Source organism: Bos mutus, chromosome 29 (assembly GCF_027580195.1).
Source record: "Bos mutus isolate GX-2022 chromosome 29, NWIPB_WYAK_1.1, whole genome shotgun sequence".
In the NCBI taxonomy this organism is placed as follows: domain Eukaryota; kingdom Metazoa; phylum Chordata; class Mammalia; order Artiodactyla; family Bovidae; genus Bos; species Bos mutus.
The window spans coordinates 22590574-22608996 of record NC_091645.1 but is presented as its reverse complement, the minus strand read 5'-3'; the positions used below and the strand labels follow the sequence as shown (position 1 = coordinate 22608996).

Genomic DNA, 18423 nt, shown 5'->3' with positions numbered 1-18423 from the left:
GATCAAGAATGTAATTGTTTCCATGAGAACCTTAACCAATCCAGTTATTTCATGTCATGTGGACTCAGCTGAATTCTTAATGTTGATTTGAGCTGACCCAGAGGGCAAGCATTCTGACCATGGGTTCTCAAAGTTCAGAATGCTGTATTAGAAAGTGGAAATTTGATTTTGAAAATCCATTGTCTCTGCTCACCGCGTATCCTTTTTTTTCTAAAGGTTGCTGCTAAGAACCAATCAGTGTTTTTACAACTTCTGCCCTGAGATGGGCTCTGAAGCAAAGATGAATTAGGGAACAGTAAGCACACAAGCTTGTCCATTGCAGTCTTGGTATTACTGTTGAAAGGCATGCAGCTTAGTTGTTGCAGGCATAGACCCTTGAGCCAGACTCCCTGCAGTCAGATTCCAGCTCTGCCATGACTAAGTATGCTGCAAGATCTTCTCTAAACTGTACCTCAGTTATCTTGTGTGTAAAATGGAAATGGTCATATGTTTCTGCATACTCAGCACTCTGTCTCATACTCCATCCCTATTCTTTTTATTGTTAAAGCCATGATTTGCAACTTCACGGAGAGCTTTGCATTTAACCTGGGTCTTCATATACTTCCTTTACTCCATGGCCAGGAACTTCTGTATATATGCAACTCGTAGTAGATAGATGTTATGTGAATAGGAATAGATCAAATAGCTATTGTTATTGAGCGCCGAAGAATTGATGCTTTTGAACTGTGGTGTTGGAGAAGACTCTTGAGAGTCCCTTGGACTGCAAGGAGATCCAACCAGTCCATTCTGAAGGAGATCAGCCCTGGGATTTCTTTGGAAGGAATGATGCTAAAGCTGAAACTCCAGTACTTTGGCCACCTCATGCGAAGAGTTGACTCGTTGGAAAAGACTCTGATGCTGGGAGGGATTGCGGGCAGGAGAAGGGGATGACGGAGGATGAGATGGCTGGATGGCATCACCGACTCAATGGACGTGAGTTTGAGTGAACTCCGGGAGTTGGTGATGGACAGGGAGGTCTGGCGTGCTGTGATTCAGATCAGATCAGATCAGTGGCTCAGTCGTGTCCGACTCTTTGCAACCCCATGAATCGCAAAGAGATGGCTATAGTCACCATCTGCAGTGATTTTGGAGCCCCCCAAAATAAAGTCTGACACTGTTTCCCCATCTATTTCCCATGAAGTGGTGGGACCGGATGCCATGATCTTCATTTTCTGAATGTTGAGCTTTAAGCCAACTTTTTCACTCTCCTCTTTCACTTTCATCAAGAGGCTTTTGAGTTCCTCTTCACTTTCTGCCATAAGGGTGGTGTCATCTGCATATCTGAGGTTATTGATATTTCTCCCGGCAATCTTGATTCTAGCTTGTGTTTCTTCCAGTCCAGCGTTTCTCATGATGTGCTCTGCATAGAAGTTAAATAAACAGGGTGACAATATACAGCCTTGACGTACTCCTTTTCCTATTTAGAACCAGTCTGTTGTTCCATGTCTAGTTCTAACTGTTGCTTCCTGACCTGCATACAAATTTCTCAAGAGGCAGATCAGGTGGTCTGGTATTCCCATCTCTTTCAGAATTTTCCACAGTTTATTGTGATCCACACAGTCAAAGGCTTTGGCATAGTCAATAAAGCTGTTATTCATGGCATCGCAAAGAGTCAGACATGACTGAGCGACTGAACTGAACTGAACCAATTGGAGATAGAAAGATATAATTTTGATATAGGTGAGATTACATTTGGGGACTAAAAACAAAACTTTCACTTTTAAAAACTGTATTTGATATCAATAAATGTGGGATGCTTAGCTTTTTGTTCATGAGAGACCGTAGAGATCACCTCGCTGATGCAGTTGACCACCACGGTGTCACATACTTCTGTACCTTTGCACGTGCCGACCCTCTGTGGGTGGAATGGAGCAGAGCTCTGACTCAGGGATGACCCTCTCTTTTCTTGATCATGTTGATTCAAAAATGAATTTCTGCTCATTGCCCTAACTTCAGCTCAGATGTCACCAGATCGCCATGAAGCGTTCTCTGAAATCTTCATAGGGGTTATCAGTCCTCTCCTCTACTAACTCTAGAGCTTCTATCCTGGCATATGTTTCTGTAGCTGTTCTACTGTTCAGTTTATTGTTCTTGTACTAGTCTGTAAACATAAAATAAGGTTCATTGTTCTGTCTCTCCAGCGAGAGGCTTTGGTAATTGGTGTTCAGTAAATGAGAAAACGCAACCATAGTTCATCTGTCCAGTAAAGAAATACAGTCACAGAAAGAGTAACACCTTGCTTCTGGCCTCACAGCTTATTTGGTACAAGTAGAGACGCAAGCCTAGGTCAAAGGTGACCCTACATCCCAAATGCCTGGGACAACCCCACTTTACGCCTGTTCTGATGTAATTATCAGTTGTGCCCTGTCACGGTCATAAATGTCCCTGCTAGGATGACAGATGCCGTGGCCACCTCACCTACTGATTTCTCTCTGCCATACTGAGTGGTGTGCCTGGGGGAACAGAGCTCTGCCTCCCTGGGGATGTACTTTCCTCATCCATGAACTGATTTCAGCTCTATACAGGAAAACATTGGTAAGCTGGAGTCCTTGGCAAGGAACTAGGGTTGTTTTAATTAGAACATTTTAAATTTAGATAATTGTTCCTCTGAATTCCCTTTCATTTCCTCACTAAAAATAGCTTTGTAAATGAGTCTTACTAAGAACAGGAATCTGACCATCATTTAGGTTTTTGTTTTTTTTTTTTCCCTCTTGGTAATTGAAAGCACTCTTGGTTCAGAATATTTCTTGGCATAATAGATGTATAAATCTGATCATATCACTTTTATGTTATATCCTTCTAATGCCTTCCCAGTAAATATAAAATAAATTTCTAACTCTTTGCATGGTCTTTCCTCCAGGCTTTAGGTGACATTGCCCCTGTCCACTTGTTGGGCTTTCTCTTATATATGTTAGCCTTTCTGATCTTTTCATGTCTTGCACGTAACAGTGAAATCACCTGGTTTTAGGGCCTTTGCCTTTGCTGGAACACTGCCTGGAACACTCACTCTCTGTTTTCTTGCATGTTTTTAAAATGAAATATAGCTGATTTACAATGTTGTGTTAATTTCACACGTATAGCATGCATGTGTGCTAAGTTGCTTCAGTTATGCTGGACTCCTTGCAACCCTATGGACTGTAGCCTGCCAGGCTCCTCTGTCCGTGGGATTCTCCAGGCAAGAATACTGGAGTGAGTAGCAGGTCCTTCTCCAGGGGATCTTCCAAACCCAGAGATCGAACTCACATCTTTGATGTCTCCTACATGGGCAGATGGGTTCTTTACCACTAGCACCACCTGGGAAGCCTGTGTATAGCACAGTGATTTTTTTTTTCTTTGCAGATTATATTCCATTCAAAGTTATTACAAGATACTAGAAATAATTTTTGGTGCTATACAACAAATCCTTGTTATCTGTTTTATGTATAATAGTTTGTATCTGCTAATCTCATACTCCTATTTGTCCCTCCCTCCTTCCACTTCCTTTTTTGGTATCACAAAGTTTGTTTCCATGTTTATGAGTCTGTTTTGTAAATCAGTTCATTTGTATCATTTGTTTTTTAGATTCTACATGTAATTGATATTATATATTGTTTTTCTTTCTCTGACATATCATTTAATATAATGTTCTCTACATCCATCCATGTTGCTGCAAAAGGCAGTAGTTTGTTCCTTCTTTATGCCTGAGTAATATTCCATCATGTGTATGTGTGTATACACACATACATACCACATCTTCTTAAGCTGATCATTTGTTGATGGACACTTGGGTTGTTTCCATATCTTGCCTTTTGCAAATAAGTGCTACTATGAATATTGAATGCATGTATCTTTTTACATTAAAGTTTTTGTTTTTCCAGATGTATACCCAGGAGTGGAGTTGCTAGATCATATGATAGTTCTATTTTTACTTTTCAAAGGAACCTCCATACTGCATTCCACAGTGCATGCCTGCATGCTAAGTCGATTCATTCATGTCCAGCTCTTTGTGACTTTATGGACTGTGGCCCACGAGGCTCCTCTGTCCATGGGGATTCTCTAGGCAAGAACACTGAAGAGGGTTGCCATGCCCTCCTCCAGGGGATCTTCCCGACCCAGAGATCAGACTCATGTCTTACATCTTTTGCATTGCCATGAGGGTTCTTAACCACTGAGCCACCAGGGAAGCCCATTCTACAGTGGCTACACCAATTTACATTCCCACCAGAAGTGTAGGAAGTTCCCCTTTTCTTAACACCTTGTCTAGTACTTATCATTTGTAAACCTCTTTCTTCATTTAATTCTTAGCTCAAATGCCACTTTTTTAAGGAGACTCTCCCGGACCATTTTATCTGAAGTAGTTGCAGTGTGTCACACTCTTTTATAGCATTTTTTTGTTTTCATATGTATTGTGCATATGCATATGTTTAACTGTCTCCTGCCACGAATGTACGGATCCTTGAGGGCAGAAACCTTGTCTGTATTTTACCACTGTACATTCGTTGCTTTATCGTGTACACACAATGTAAGCATTCAGTGCATATGTGTCAAATGATTGAAGGAATAGATAGAACTCTATCAGGACAACTTTATCTTGTATTGGGGCTGACACAACTAGTTGTGTAGACTGCAGTGAGTAATATAAGATGCTAAACATCACAACATCATGTGAGTCTTTTGTTTCAGAAAAAAAGTATTTATTAAGAACAACCATTACACCAGTACTGTGTTAAGCCTTCTGGGAATATGGGTTTGAAGAAGATAAGATCTCTGTTCTTGGGGGATTTATAACTTGGAATATATGGAATCATAATAACGTATCTTAATAGCACTGAAAATTAGCACATAAAATAAGCTGTAAATAACATCAGCTACTAATGCTTACATTTAAAAGCAATAGTGGCGTCTAAGACAGTCTTCTTTTAAGTATTTTAGGAACACGCACTCAGCTATGCTTTTTCCCCAGACAATAGCAGGGATGGCATATGTTGGAATCTAAAATGTGGCAGTTCTAGGCTTTTAAGGGAACAGTCATATGTCACTCCATGCCATTTTTCTTAGATGAGTATAACACCTGTTGTATTGACTTCATCAGTTACTGTAAACATCTAATATTAGTCATGTCATAAAGAACAGCACCCTTACAAGATTTCCCATTGCGTCTTTCTCCTGAAGTATACTGATCATACAGTTGAAGAAATGACTAGTTTAGGTATTGTAGAGACAGACAGAATCATCCTTCTTGGGGAGTTTATGAGTCTTGTTTGTTTCCCTGTCTTTCTGTCATTTGCTTGTTTATAATTCCAGGAGAGATGGACACACAAAGACTTACTGCTGCTGCTAAGTCGCTTCAGTCGTGTCCGACTCTGTGCAACCCCATAGACGGCAGCCCACCAGGCTCCACCGTCCCTGGGATTCTCCAGGCAACAACACTGGAGTGGGTTGCCATTTCCTTCTCCAGTGCAGGAAAGTGAAAAGTGAAAGTGAGGTCGCTCAGTCGTATCCAACTCTAGCGACCCCATGGACTGCATCCTACCAGGCTCCTCCATCCATGGGATTTTCTAGGCAAAAGTACTGGAGTAGGGTGCCATTGCTACTAGCTAGTATTTATTGGGATGATCCTCTGGAGAAGGGCATGGTTACCCACTGCAATATTCTTGTCCGGAGAGTTCCATGGACAGAGGAGCCTGGTGGGCTACAGTCCATGTGGTCACAAAGACTTGGACATGACTGAGCAACTAACACTTTCATTTTTCACATTTATTGAAGATGAGAGTGCTGCCTTGTTACTGTAGGGTCCAGTGTACTCTGTGTTTGGATGCAGTGGTGGGAGTCTGGTTCTCAGTATTAACACAGAAGCTCTGAGCAGTTCCTTTTTATCCAGGCATAGCTATCTTGGTCATTTAGAAATGAAAATATATATTAATAATACCATGTATGAAGAGCAGGATTTTACATATTTTGAAAATGAGATTCTAACTCCCTTGGATGTTAGTCAGTCTCTATGATTTGCTTCTGCCTTTGAATCTTTATTTTCCTCTGCTCCCTCTCATGCTTAACATGGATTCTCAGGCCTCCTCAAATATTTCTTCCAGTCTTTTAAAACCCAGCAATCTTTATTCCTTTGCTTGTATGCTTTACCCTGATTGTCTCTCTATCCCACTTTCTGCTTGTCGAAATCCTGATGAAGTTTTACCCCCTGAACCAGGGATTCTTAACTTTGCTTCACAGTAGATTCACCTGCATAGCTTTTAAAATATACTTACAATGGGATATCACACAACTAGAGATTCTAATTCAGTTGGTCTGTTACTGGATAGATGGAAGTCATTTTTTAATGTCTACAAGTGAGTAAAAAAGTAAGCTTAAAACTCAACTATCAGAAAACCAAGATCATTGCATCCGGTCCCATCACTTCATGGCAAATTGATGGGGAAGCAATGGAAACAATGACAGACTTTATTTTTTTGGTCTCCAAAATCACTGCAGATGGTGACTGCAGCCATGAAATTTGAAAAATGCTTGCTCCTTGGAAGAAAAGCTATGACCAACCTAGACAGCATGTTAAAAAACAGAGACATCACTTTACCAACAAAGGTCCATCTAGTCAAAGCTGTGGTTTTCCCAGTAGTCATGTATGGATGTGAGAATTGGACCATAAAGAAAGTTGAGCACTAAAGAATTGATGCTTTTGAAATGTGCTGTTGGAGAAGACTCTTGAGAAAGAAGACTGTAAGGAGGTAAACCAGTCCATCCTAAAGGAAATCAGTCCTGAATATTCATTGGAAGGACTGATGCTGAAGTTGAAACGCCAATACTTTGGCCACCTGATGCAAAGAACCAACTCATTGGAAAAGACCCTGATGCTGGGAAGGATTGAAGGCAGGAGGAGAAGGGGATGACAGAGGATGAGATGGTTGGATGGCATCACTGACACAATGGACATGAGTTTGAGTAAGCTCCCGGAGTTGGTGATGGACAGGGAGGCCTGGCGTGCTGCAGTCCATGGGGTCACAAAGAGTCAGACACGACTGAGTGACTGAAATGAACTGAACAAGTGATTAGAAAGAATTTTAGGGGAAGGCGCCAAGATGGCGGAGGAGTAGGACGGGGAAAACACTTTCTCCCCCACAAATTCATCAAAAGAGCATTTAAACGTCGAGTAAATTCCACAAAACAACTTCTGAATGCTGGCAGAGGACATCAGGCACCCAGAAAAGCAACCCAACTCCTTGAAAGGAGGTAGGAAAAAATATTAAAGACAATAAAAGAGACAAAAGAGGGAGGGACGGAGTTCCGTCCTGGGAAGGGAGTCTTAAAAAGAGAGAAGTTTCCAAACACCAGGAAACCTTCTCACTGCCGAATCCGTGCCGAGCTTTGGAAGCACAGAGGGCAACATAACAGGGAGAAAAAAATAAATAAAAAATTAAAACTGCAAATTGCGAGCCCTACGGTAACTCCCCAGCGGAGAAGCAGCGCGAGACGCCTGCACCCGCCATTAGCAAGCGGGCTGGGCAGAGAGGCGCGCAGGCGCAGGCTGCATCACTGAGAGTAAGAATCTGGCCTGAATACCCTGAGCACTATCTGAGCGAAATAATTTGGGCTAGCAAACCAGACTGTGGGATATCTACCATGCGAAAAGCCAGCCCTAACCTAAGACACCGCCAGCCAGCGACGGAACAAAGGACTAAACAGAGATAGCCGGCTGCAGACCTTCCTCCGGTGACAGGCAGCCAGAGCCGGAAGGGGGCAATCGCAGCCCCAGAGAGACATTATCTATAAAACTGGCTTCTTTGCTAACTAAAACTTATTGGGGTCTGGACGGTCAACATCTGCCTGAGAAGGTGCACGGTTTTACACCCAGATAACTGAGTGGCGGGAGGCGATAAGTCGCAGCATTGGCGCCGCCAAACACCTCATCACCTGAGCTGCTCGGACCTGGGAAGAGCACAAAACGCAGGCCCAACTGAGTCTCCGCCTCTAAGGACTACCTGAGTGCTTGAACCTGAGCGGCTTGGACCTGGGAGGTGCATGCAACCCAGGGCCAGCCTCGGATTGTTCCCGGCGGAACAACCTAGAGCCTGAGCAGTGTGGGCAGGAGGCTACACGCGCCGTGAGCGGGGCAGACCCAGTGTGGCTGAGGCACTGCGAGCACATGCCAGTGTCATTTGTTTGCAGCATCCCTCCCTCCCTCCCCACAGCGACTGAACAAAGAGAAGAAATACAGCTCCACCCACCAGAACACCGACACAAGCTTCCCTAACCAGGAAACCTTGACAAGCCACCTCTACATACCCACACACAGTGAGGAAATGCCACAATAAAGAGAACTCCACAAACTGCCAGAATACAGAAAGGACTCCCAAACTCAGCAATTTAAACAAGATGAAGAGACAGAGGAATACCCAGCAGATAAAGGAACAGGATAAATGCCCACCAAACCAAAAACAAAAGAGGAAGAGATAGGGAATCTACCTGATAAAGAATTCCAAATAATGATAGTGAAATTGATACAAAATCTTGAAATTAAAATGGAATCACAGATAAATAGCCTGGAGACAAGGATTGAGAAGATGCAAGAAAGGTTTAACAAGGACCTAGAAGAAATAAAAAGAGTCAATATATAATGAATAATGCAATAAATGAAATTAAAAACACTCTGGAGGCAACAAATAGTAGAATAACAGAGGCAGAAGATAGGATTAGTGAATTAGAAGATAGAATGGTAGAAATAAATGAATCAGAGAGGATAAAAGAAAAATGAATTAAAAGAAATGAGGACAATCTCAGAGACCTCCAGGACAATATTAAACACTACAACATTTGAATCATAGGGTTCCAGAAGAAGAAGACAAAAAAGAAAGACCATGAGAAAATACTTGAGGAGATAATAGTTGAAAACTTCCCTAAAATGGGAAGGAAATAATCACCCAAGTCCAAGAAACCCAGAGAGTCCCAAACAGGATAAACCCAAGGAGAAACACCCCAAGACACATATTAATCAAATTAACAAAGATCAAACACAAAGAACAAATATTAAAAGCAGCAAGGAAAAACAACAAATAACACACAAGGGAATTCCCATAAGGATAACAGCTGATCTTTCAATAGAAACTCTTCAAGCCAGGAGGGAATGGCAAGACATACTTAAAATGATGAAAGAAAATAACCTACAGCCCAGATTATTGTACCCAGCAAGGATCTCATTCAACAATGAAGGAGAAATCAAAAGCTTTTCAGACAAGCAAAAGCTGAGAGAATTCTGCACCACCAAACCAGCTCTCCAACAAATACTAAAGGATATTCTCTAGACAGGAAACACAAAAATGGTGTATAAACTCGAACCCAAAACAATAAAGTAAATGGCAACGGATCATACTTATCAGTAATTACCTTAAACGTAAATGGGTTGAATGCCCCAACCAAAAGACAAAGACTGGCTGAATGGATACAAAAACAAGACCCTACATATGTTGTCTACAAGAGACCCACCTCAAAACAGGGGACACATACAGACTGAAAGTGAAGGGCTGGAAAAAGATTTTCCATGCAAATAGGGACCAAAAGAAAGCAGGAGTCACAATACTCATATCAGAAAAATTAGACTTTAAAACAAAGGCTGTGAAAAGAGACAAAGAAGGTCACTACATAATGATCAAAGAATCAATCCAAGAAGAAGATATAACAATTATAAATATATATCCACCCAACATGGGAGCACCACAGTATGTAAGACAAATGCTAACAAGTATGAAAGGAGAAATTAACAATAACACAATAATAGTGGGAGACTTTAATACCCCACTCACACCTATGGATAGATCAACTAAACAGAAAATTAACAAGGAAAAAAAAATGTATCTATAAAGTTCACTAAAGCAAAGCACAGTAAAATTAAAAAAAAAAAAAGAATTTTAAATTAACAGAGACACTCTCATAGCTCTCTAGTAATAATAAAATTGCCTACCTCTTATATGTTGTGTGGAAAATCCTGAAAGAGATGGGAATACCAGACCACATGATCTGCCTCTTGAGAAATTTGTATGCAGGTCAGGAAGCAACAGTTAGAACTGGACATGGAACAACAGACTGGTTCCAAATAGGAAAAGGAGTACGTCAAGGCTGTATATTGTCACCCTGCTTATTTAACTTCTATGCAGAATACATCATGAGAAACGCTGGGCTGGAGGAAGCACATGCTGGAATCAAGATTGCCGGGAAAAATATCAATAACCTCAGATATGCAGATGATACCACCCTTATGGCAGAAAGTGAAGAGGAACTCGAAAGCCTCTTAATGAGAGTGAAAAAGTTGGCTTAAAGCTCAACATTCAGAAAACGAAGATCATGGCATCTGGTCCCATCACTTCATGGGAAATAGATGGGGAAACAGTGGAAACAGTGTCAGACTTTATTTTTTGGGGCTCCAAAATCACTGCAGATGGTGACTGCAGCCATGAAATTAAAAGACACTTGCTCATTGGAAGAAAAGTTATGACCAACCTACATAGCATATTGAAAAGCAGAGACATTACTTTGCCAACAGAGGTCCGTCTAGTCAAGGCTATGGTTTTTCCAGTGGTCATGTATGGATGTGAGAGTTGGACTGTGAAGAAGGCTGAGCGCTGAAGAATTGATGTTTTTGAAGTGTGGTGTTGGAGAAGACTCTTGAGAGTCCCTTGGACTGCAAGGAGATCCAACTAGTCCATTCTAAAGGAGATCAGCCCTGGGATTTCTTTGGAAGGAATGATGCTAAAGCTGAAACTCCAGTACGTTGGCCACCTCATGCTTAAGAGTTGACTCATTGGAAAAGACTCTCATGCTGGGAGGGATTGGGGGCAGGAGGAGAAGGGGATGACAGAGGATGAGATGGCTGTATGGCATCACTGACTCGATGGACGTGAGTCTGAGTGAACTCTGGGAGTTGATGATGGACAGGGAGGCCTGGTGTGCTGCTATTCGTGGGGTCACAAAGAGTTGGACACAACTGAGTGACTGAACTGAACTGAACTGAAACCTTAGCTCCTCCATATACGATGATTAAATAATATTCCCTCATGGATTTTTTTTTGTAATATCAGTTCAGTTCAGTCGCTCAGTCGTGTCTGACTCTTTGCGACCCCATGAATCGCAGCACGCCAGGCCTCCCCGTCCATCACCAGTTCCTGGAGTTCACCCAAACTCATGTCCATCGAGTTGGTGATGCCATCCAGCCATTTCATCCTCTGTCGTCCCCTTCTCCTTCTGCCCCCAATCCAATATAAGTGCTTCTATATGTAAAAGTCCTAGCAAGTAGTAGATAGTATGAGTTAACATTTAACTGTCCTTGTCTGTCTGATGAAGACAGCAACAGTGATTCTAACAAGAGCTAACATTTATGGAGAGCTTACTTTCTGCCAGGCACTGAGCAAATTACAGAAGTGCCAACTTCATAAGCTGCTATGAGGATTAAATAAGCTAACGTAGGGGGAAAAAACCATTCAGCAGTTATGGTTTGAGTGCTTAGTAAATGTGAGCCATTAGCTTGAACTAAACCCCTATACTGTGTGTCAGGGAACCTCATGCATTATCTAATTTAGTTCTCATACCTACCTTAGGAGGGAAGTCCTTTTACTATTGTCATTTTAAAGGTGAGGGAAATAAGATCCCAAGGATTAAGATAACACCCCAAATTCCAGTCAGTAAGCAGCACATAGAGGCCATAATCCCAGTGCCTTTGATCCCAACCTTCTGCTTTTAGTATGTTAACATTGTAAAGCTGTCTGAAAGTGGGGGGACATGTTGATGAGTCCACAAACAGGGGACATGCTAAGCAGAGCAGTTGGGGGCCAATGAGACAAAGAGAGAAGGAGAATATGAATGAGACCCGGACAAAGAGTTGCTATGTTCTGTCTGAATCAAGAGATTGGGGGATTGCTTTATCTAAGGGACTCAAGGACTGTGTAGTTAGGCCCTCCAGCTAGACCAGGGGCAGGATGTCAAGGTGGCAGGTTCTTGACAATTAATCTGATAGCACCTAAGCCTTGACAGTGGTATCACCTGGCTATCCACTGAGGCCATTACCTTCCCAGCATTTCTGATGATATGAATCTGAGTGAAAAAGGAAAGCAAGGGATGGGGAAGTAAGAGCATGAGAACTGGTGCCAAGTAGATTTTTAAGTAATTATGTTTGATCTTTCACTCATTCATTTATCCCCTGCCTCTTAAAAGTAGTTACTACATACAAAGAACACACATTCAATAGACTTATTAACAAAGAAATATTTGAAAAATAAAGGAAACATACTAACCGTGAGAGCTAACAAGACATTTAGGAATATCCTAACAGGCAGAGCAAAAAGGGAAGAAACATGAGTTTTATGAATTGTTATGATCTGAAAGGAGTTGGCATAAAAAGTTTTTTAAGCAAAAATGGCTCAAATGTGCTTTCCCTCCGTTCCAGAGTAGAGATGTGCCAGGTGGTGAAAATATCTCTGTGGACCACAGTATTTCAAGCTAAGAATATTTAAGAGACAGAGGCATACATATCCATCTCATAATATTCCTTGGATTTTCTCTATTTGCAAACAATAGTATTTTCATCATTTCATCATACTGTTTCATTCCATGCCAAAGTATTTTCTTGAAATAGCCCCTGTCCCCCAACCTTCCTTGATAATATTTAATGATATCTCATTAACTTCAAAATTGACACATGTTGCCAAAGAACTTAAGATTTGGGTTTCAGGCAAGTAATAAATGAACTATTATTTAAGGGACTTCCCAAAGGCAGATACCACCTGGCCCTGTCGCTGTTTTAAATAGCATGATGCATTGGAGAAGGAAATGGCAACCCACTCCAATGTTCTTGCCTAGAGAATCCCGGGGATGGGGGAGCCTGGTGGGCTGCCATCTATGGGGTCGCACAGAGTCAGACACGACTGAAGTGACTTAGCAGTTAGCATGCATTTAACTAGCAGCAGTGTGAAGTATGTGGGGCTATTTGAGGACTCAGAGGACCTCAGCTGCATGGCATAAAATTGCCATCTTTGAATGGACAGAGAAACAGGGCAGATACCACCTGGGGCTGGAAATAATATGGAAACAGACTGGTATAGTCAGGACACAGAATAGAGAAAGAACACTTCCCAACTTCTAGTGGAGGAGATATTCTGGGTCCCCTAGCAAAGGCCTTAGAGTGGGTATTAGCACAGAGTTAAATCAGATGAGAAACGTGTCCTCTCAGACCTCTGCAAGTGTCCTGCTTCCCTGCACATCCAGCCATGCATATATAAGCCTGAAGCTGCTTAACTGCAAGTTAAATTGGGTCTATTTGGGGGGCTTCTCAGGGAAGGCAAATGGCCTTCCTCAGTTTTGATGATAAACATTTCAAAAATATAATTTCACAAAATGATGTCAGAATAATATTCATCTCACTAAACTCAGGTGTGAACCTAAGGTTCATTTGGTCACCCTCAGCCTATCTGGGCTTATACAACAGGACTATGCAATGTTATCCACTTCAGTTCTAAAACGAAAGACATTTCAGGGAATTATTCTAACAGACCTCAAACTAACTATAGAGAGTATCCTTTAAGCCACCCCTGGCCCGGATTAGTATCTTTTCAATGACAAACACTTTCCTAATGGAAGTGTGACCAGCCATGGAGCAGATTAAACAACTTGGAGCCATGCCCTGAAGCTGTGCACAGTGTATGGAGGGCCAGAAATCTCAATTCTGATCTAAATGGAGATCACTTGAGCAATGATGAAGAGGAAGAAACTAGACAATTATTAAAAAACAACTCTTCACAAGGATTGTGATGCTGTTATACTTATTATATCCACAAAAATAAGCCTGCTGTGGTCTTATTAAGTTAGGTGCTAGGAAGGATGCAGAGAATTCACCCCTTAGGGACTTTAAAATACCAAGTTGGAGACAAAAATCAACAGACATGAAACAACCAATAGCTTTCTGATACAGGTTACCATCTAAGCTGTGTGTTAGTAACTCAGTCATGTTCACCTCTTTGCAACCCATGAACTGTAACCTCCAGGATTCTCAGTCAATGGGATTATCCAGGCAGGAATACTGGAGTGGGTTGCTGTGCCCCTCTCCATGGGATCTTCCTGACCCAGGGATCAAACCTGGGTCTCTGGCATTGTAGGCAGATTCTTTACTATCTGAGCCACCAGAGAAGCCCTTATAATTAACTGTAAAATTATATGGTCAAAACTGTAAGTTTGTAGGTAACTAGGGAGGACAGTAATCAGAGAGAAATTGAGAACAGTCAGACCAGATTGCATGGGGGTGATTAGACTTGAAGGATGGAAAGGTTATGGAGTTTATAGATATAAAGATGAATATTAGTAATAGGGAAGATTATATGATTACTTCATATTCATCACTCTTGCAAGATCTTCACATTTTCTAACTGATTTTATCCTCAAAACAACCCATCAGGTGGGAATTTTGGTAATCTCTGCTTGATGGACAAAAACTGAGGTACATAGATGTTTGATAAATTGCCTCTGGTTATCTAGCTATTAACTGGTAGATTTCTTCTTCCAGAAAGTGTTCATCAATATCCTAAGAACTGTGTACATGTTTAATATTTTTGAAATATTAAACAACAGGAATATTGCTTTCTTTATTGCCCAATAAAGTCTTGCTGCAAAAATGGTACTATAAAAGCCATATTTTTATGTATTGAATGCCAACCGTGTATCATTTCACTTTGAGAAATCCTTTATAGGTAGCAAATGAGGGGAAATAGATCAAGTAGCACAGCCATGTGTGAAAGAGCCCACGTTCTTTTTATTCCCTCAAAGGCCTCTGTCAGTTGTATATTAATTGTAGGTAATTTGTGAAAGGCTTAAATTAAGGTGTCAGTGGTGATCATTATTCAGATAATTGCCTCATTTTCTACTTCACCGTGTGCTAATAGATACACACCTGGTATAAACCCCATAATTTCTCTTTTTTTTTTGTTGGAGTATAATTGCTTTACAATGTTGTGTTAGTTTCTACTGAACAATGAAGTGAATTGGCTGTATGTAAACACATATCCCCTTCCTCTCGGGTCTCCCCACCATGGATAAAGAAATGTGGAATATATACTATGGGCTATTCAGTTCAGTTCAGTCGCTCAGTCGTGTCTGGCTCTTTGTGACCCCGTGAACCGCAGCATGCCAGGCCTCCCTGTCGATCACCAGTTCCCGGAGTTCACCCAAACCCATGTCCATCGAGTCAGTGATGCCATCCACCCATCTCATCCTCTGTCATCCCTTTCTCCTCCTGCCCTCAATCTTTCCCAGCATCAGGGTTTTTTCAAATGAGTCAGCTCTTCACATCAGGTGGCCAAAGTTCCTTAGCCATAAAAAGGAATGAAACTGGGTCATTTGTAGAGATGTGGATGTGCATAGAGTCTGGCATAGAGAATGAAGTAAGTCAGAAAGAGAAAAACAAGTATTGTATGTTAATGTATACATGCAGAATCTAGAAAAATGGTACAGAAGAATATAATTTTTAAATTTAGTTTATGTGTATGTACAGGGGAAATAAGATTTTACTCCACACCATTGTATCTTAAGGTTCATCACCTATCTGTACAAAAGAGAGAGATCTAGGGTGATGGTTATTAAAGAGGTCACCTGAGTGTATCAGTCATCAGTACATTTCCATGCTGCGAGGTGGAGGCTGTGGCAACTTCCAGTATTGCTGCAAGGTATCAGGTCACAGACAGAGCTAGAGCTTGAGAGTCAGAAAGGCAGGGATACTTGAAGAGCTGGAGCTGGCTTGCACTCTGCTCAGCTTCTGGGGTCTGGATGTTCACAGTTTCCTGTTCCTGGTTGCACTGAAAGCACAACCCTGCTTTGCAGGCCTGTATTTTTGACTAGAGCCTGGTTTCTACCTGGCAAAAGAGAACAAGAACAAAGTAATTGTCACTAATCGAAGCTTTTCCTTTTCCCTGCAGTTAACATGAATTGTTCAAACCAGACTGGGGTGATGCTTTCAACAGAGCATTTATCAGAGTCTGGATCTTAGGACACTAATGCTGGGATATTTTTCAGCAGAGGGTTTACTCGTAAATATATTTGGGAAATTCTACATTATATAGAGTCAAGGTGGCTTATGAACGGCAGGTCTTTTCAGAGCCTTTATGTTGAGAGTGTCCAGAATCTGGCTTTAAACCCTTTTCCCCTCTAACCATCCTGTGGAATTTGGCACTTTGCAGAATATACTAACTGAAAACTCAAGAATGAATATAACCCTCCTCTAATGTTTCTGGACTTTGGCAACCTCATGCGAAGAGTTGACTCATTGGAAAAGACCCTGATAATGGGAGGGATTGAGGGCAGGAGGAGAAGGGGACGACAGAGGATAAGATGGTTGGATGGCATCACCGACTCAATGAACATGAGTTTGGGTGAACTCCGGGAACTGGTGATGGACAGGGAAGCCTGGCGTGCTGCGGTTCATGGGGTCGCAAAGAGTCGGACACGACTGAGTGACTGAAATGAACTGAATGTTTCTGGAAAACCTATTTGTTCAGTATCATTGAATAATGTGTTCAAAGTAGGGAGGGTTTTTTTTTTTCCCTCAGTTCTGCAATGAAACATTTTTGGACATAATTGTTCTTTAAGTACCAGCAATTTTTATATTATTATTCATTTCTATTATTAATTAATGTTGCTATAAGACAATCATTTGACTTTATGTCTCTTGCATTCTTCTTCTCCGGTGATTATTAACAATGTATTGAGTAATCTTACATTAACTGTCATGTATTGAGTAATCTTCTAAAGGCTTATTGGGGCAGAGCTGTTTTGTCCCAAAGCTAAATTGTCCCAGTCCTTATGTTTTTGACACCTTTTTCTCCTTTGAATAAGTATATTTTATGTCTTTCATGTATTATAACCTAACCAGCAATTTTTTAAATGATATCTAGAAGATTGCTTTCTTTTCTACTGTGTTAAATGAAGACTTGGTAGTTCAATGTCTCTGGCTACAGCAACTCAGAAGCAGTAATTAGAAGCCAGCTGCCTCTTTAGGCTTAGGGGATATAAAGAAGGATGATACAGGTCTCCAGGGGCACTCCAAGACGATTCTGTGCTGTGTGAATCAGCCCAATGGCAGTTCTGCGAAAATGAAGCAAGTCGGATGGGAGCTGTGAGAAGGGCTTTCTTGGAGGCAGAGATGGGGTCATGCAGTGACTATACAAGAGAGTAACAGTTGTGTGATATGCAGAGAAAATGACTGACTTTTTCCCCCTAAAAAAGTGCAATTGTGGGTTTTCTGTAAGGTCTTTTCCTTCAATGTGAACTTGGCATATTTAGAAAGATCAAGCAACAATAGAAGCCCTTTGATTTTTCTGGCACAGGATCTTGAAGCTAACACCATGCAAAATCCTCTTGATGAGTTTTAAATGACTTTTTTTCTTTTTTTTTTTTACTGTCTTCTTGAAGAGTTAGTGCCAAATGAGTGACAATCGAGTGACTAAGGGGGAAAGTGTTTCTAAAAATAGTTCCTAACATTACTTCCTGTGAACTCAGGAAGCTGAGTTTCATGGCGCTTAGGGCAGAGGTTCTAGAAGTGTGACCCTTAGACCAGCAGTTTCATCAGCATCAGCTGGGAAGTTGTGAGAAATGAAATTTTTTTACCCCACTCCAGACCTACTAAATAGACAAACCTGGGAATGGGCATGGTGATCTATTTTTTAATGCTCCCTCTTTAGTGGATTCTGATGTTCACTCAAGTTTGAAAACCAGTTTGTCTTTTGTTTCACTGAAAGTCTTCAGAGGGTGTCCATGAATGCCCTGAACCTGTGGGCAAGTTTGTGTATATGTGTGTTCATGCCTCGTTTGGAGGAAGCAGAACCGTATTTTCACTGAGGGTCTCCGAATAACACTGACTCCAACAATGTAAAAACCACTGTTGAAACATCAGGATCCAGCCTCAGTGTTCCCAGTCCGACTTTCCACCTGAAGATCTATAATTCAGTCTCCGGGGGGGGTCACCTGCCTTCCTTTCGCAGTTTCTGAGCACTGTGTGGAATTGAATTCCATGTAGTTGTCAGCTTCTTGCTTCTTGAAGTGCAGTGTGAGCAATTGTTTCATTACAGAAATGTGTGGTTTGAATGTCTTAGAGCCAAAGATCTTATCTGTGCTGCAACATAGACATCAGCATGTACCACTTCTTTAAAATGAATGTTGAATTGTTTTAGTCTGGGGTTATTCATGCCACTGTGAAATATCTATCTGTGGGTTTACGAGCAGAGAATTTTAACTATTGTACCCAAACCCACTAAAGTACTGTCAGCATACGCTTATTCAAAGAGCATGTATTGAAAGGGTCTGCTTTATGCCAGTCCTCATGTTAAGTCTCAGGCACAGCATCAGGAATGAGGAGAGAGGAGGTGGGCAGGG

The 18423-nt window shown here is 41.4% G+C and overlaps 1 protein-coding gene across 2 annotated transcripts in view; it reads left to right on the top strand.

Moving 5' to 3' along the window:
• NELL1 (neural EGFL like 1) overlaps positions 1 to 18423 on the top strand; it is a 1049219-nt gene that overhangs the window by 972096 nt on the left and 58700 nt on the right. The window lies entirely within an intron of this gene.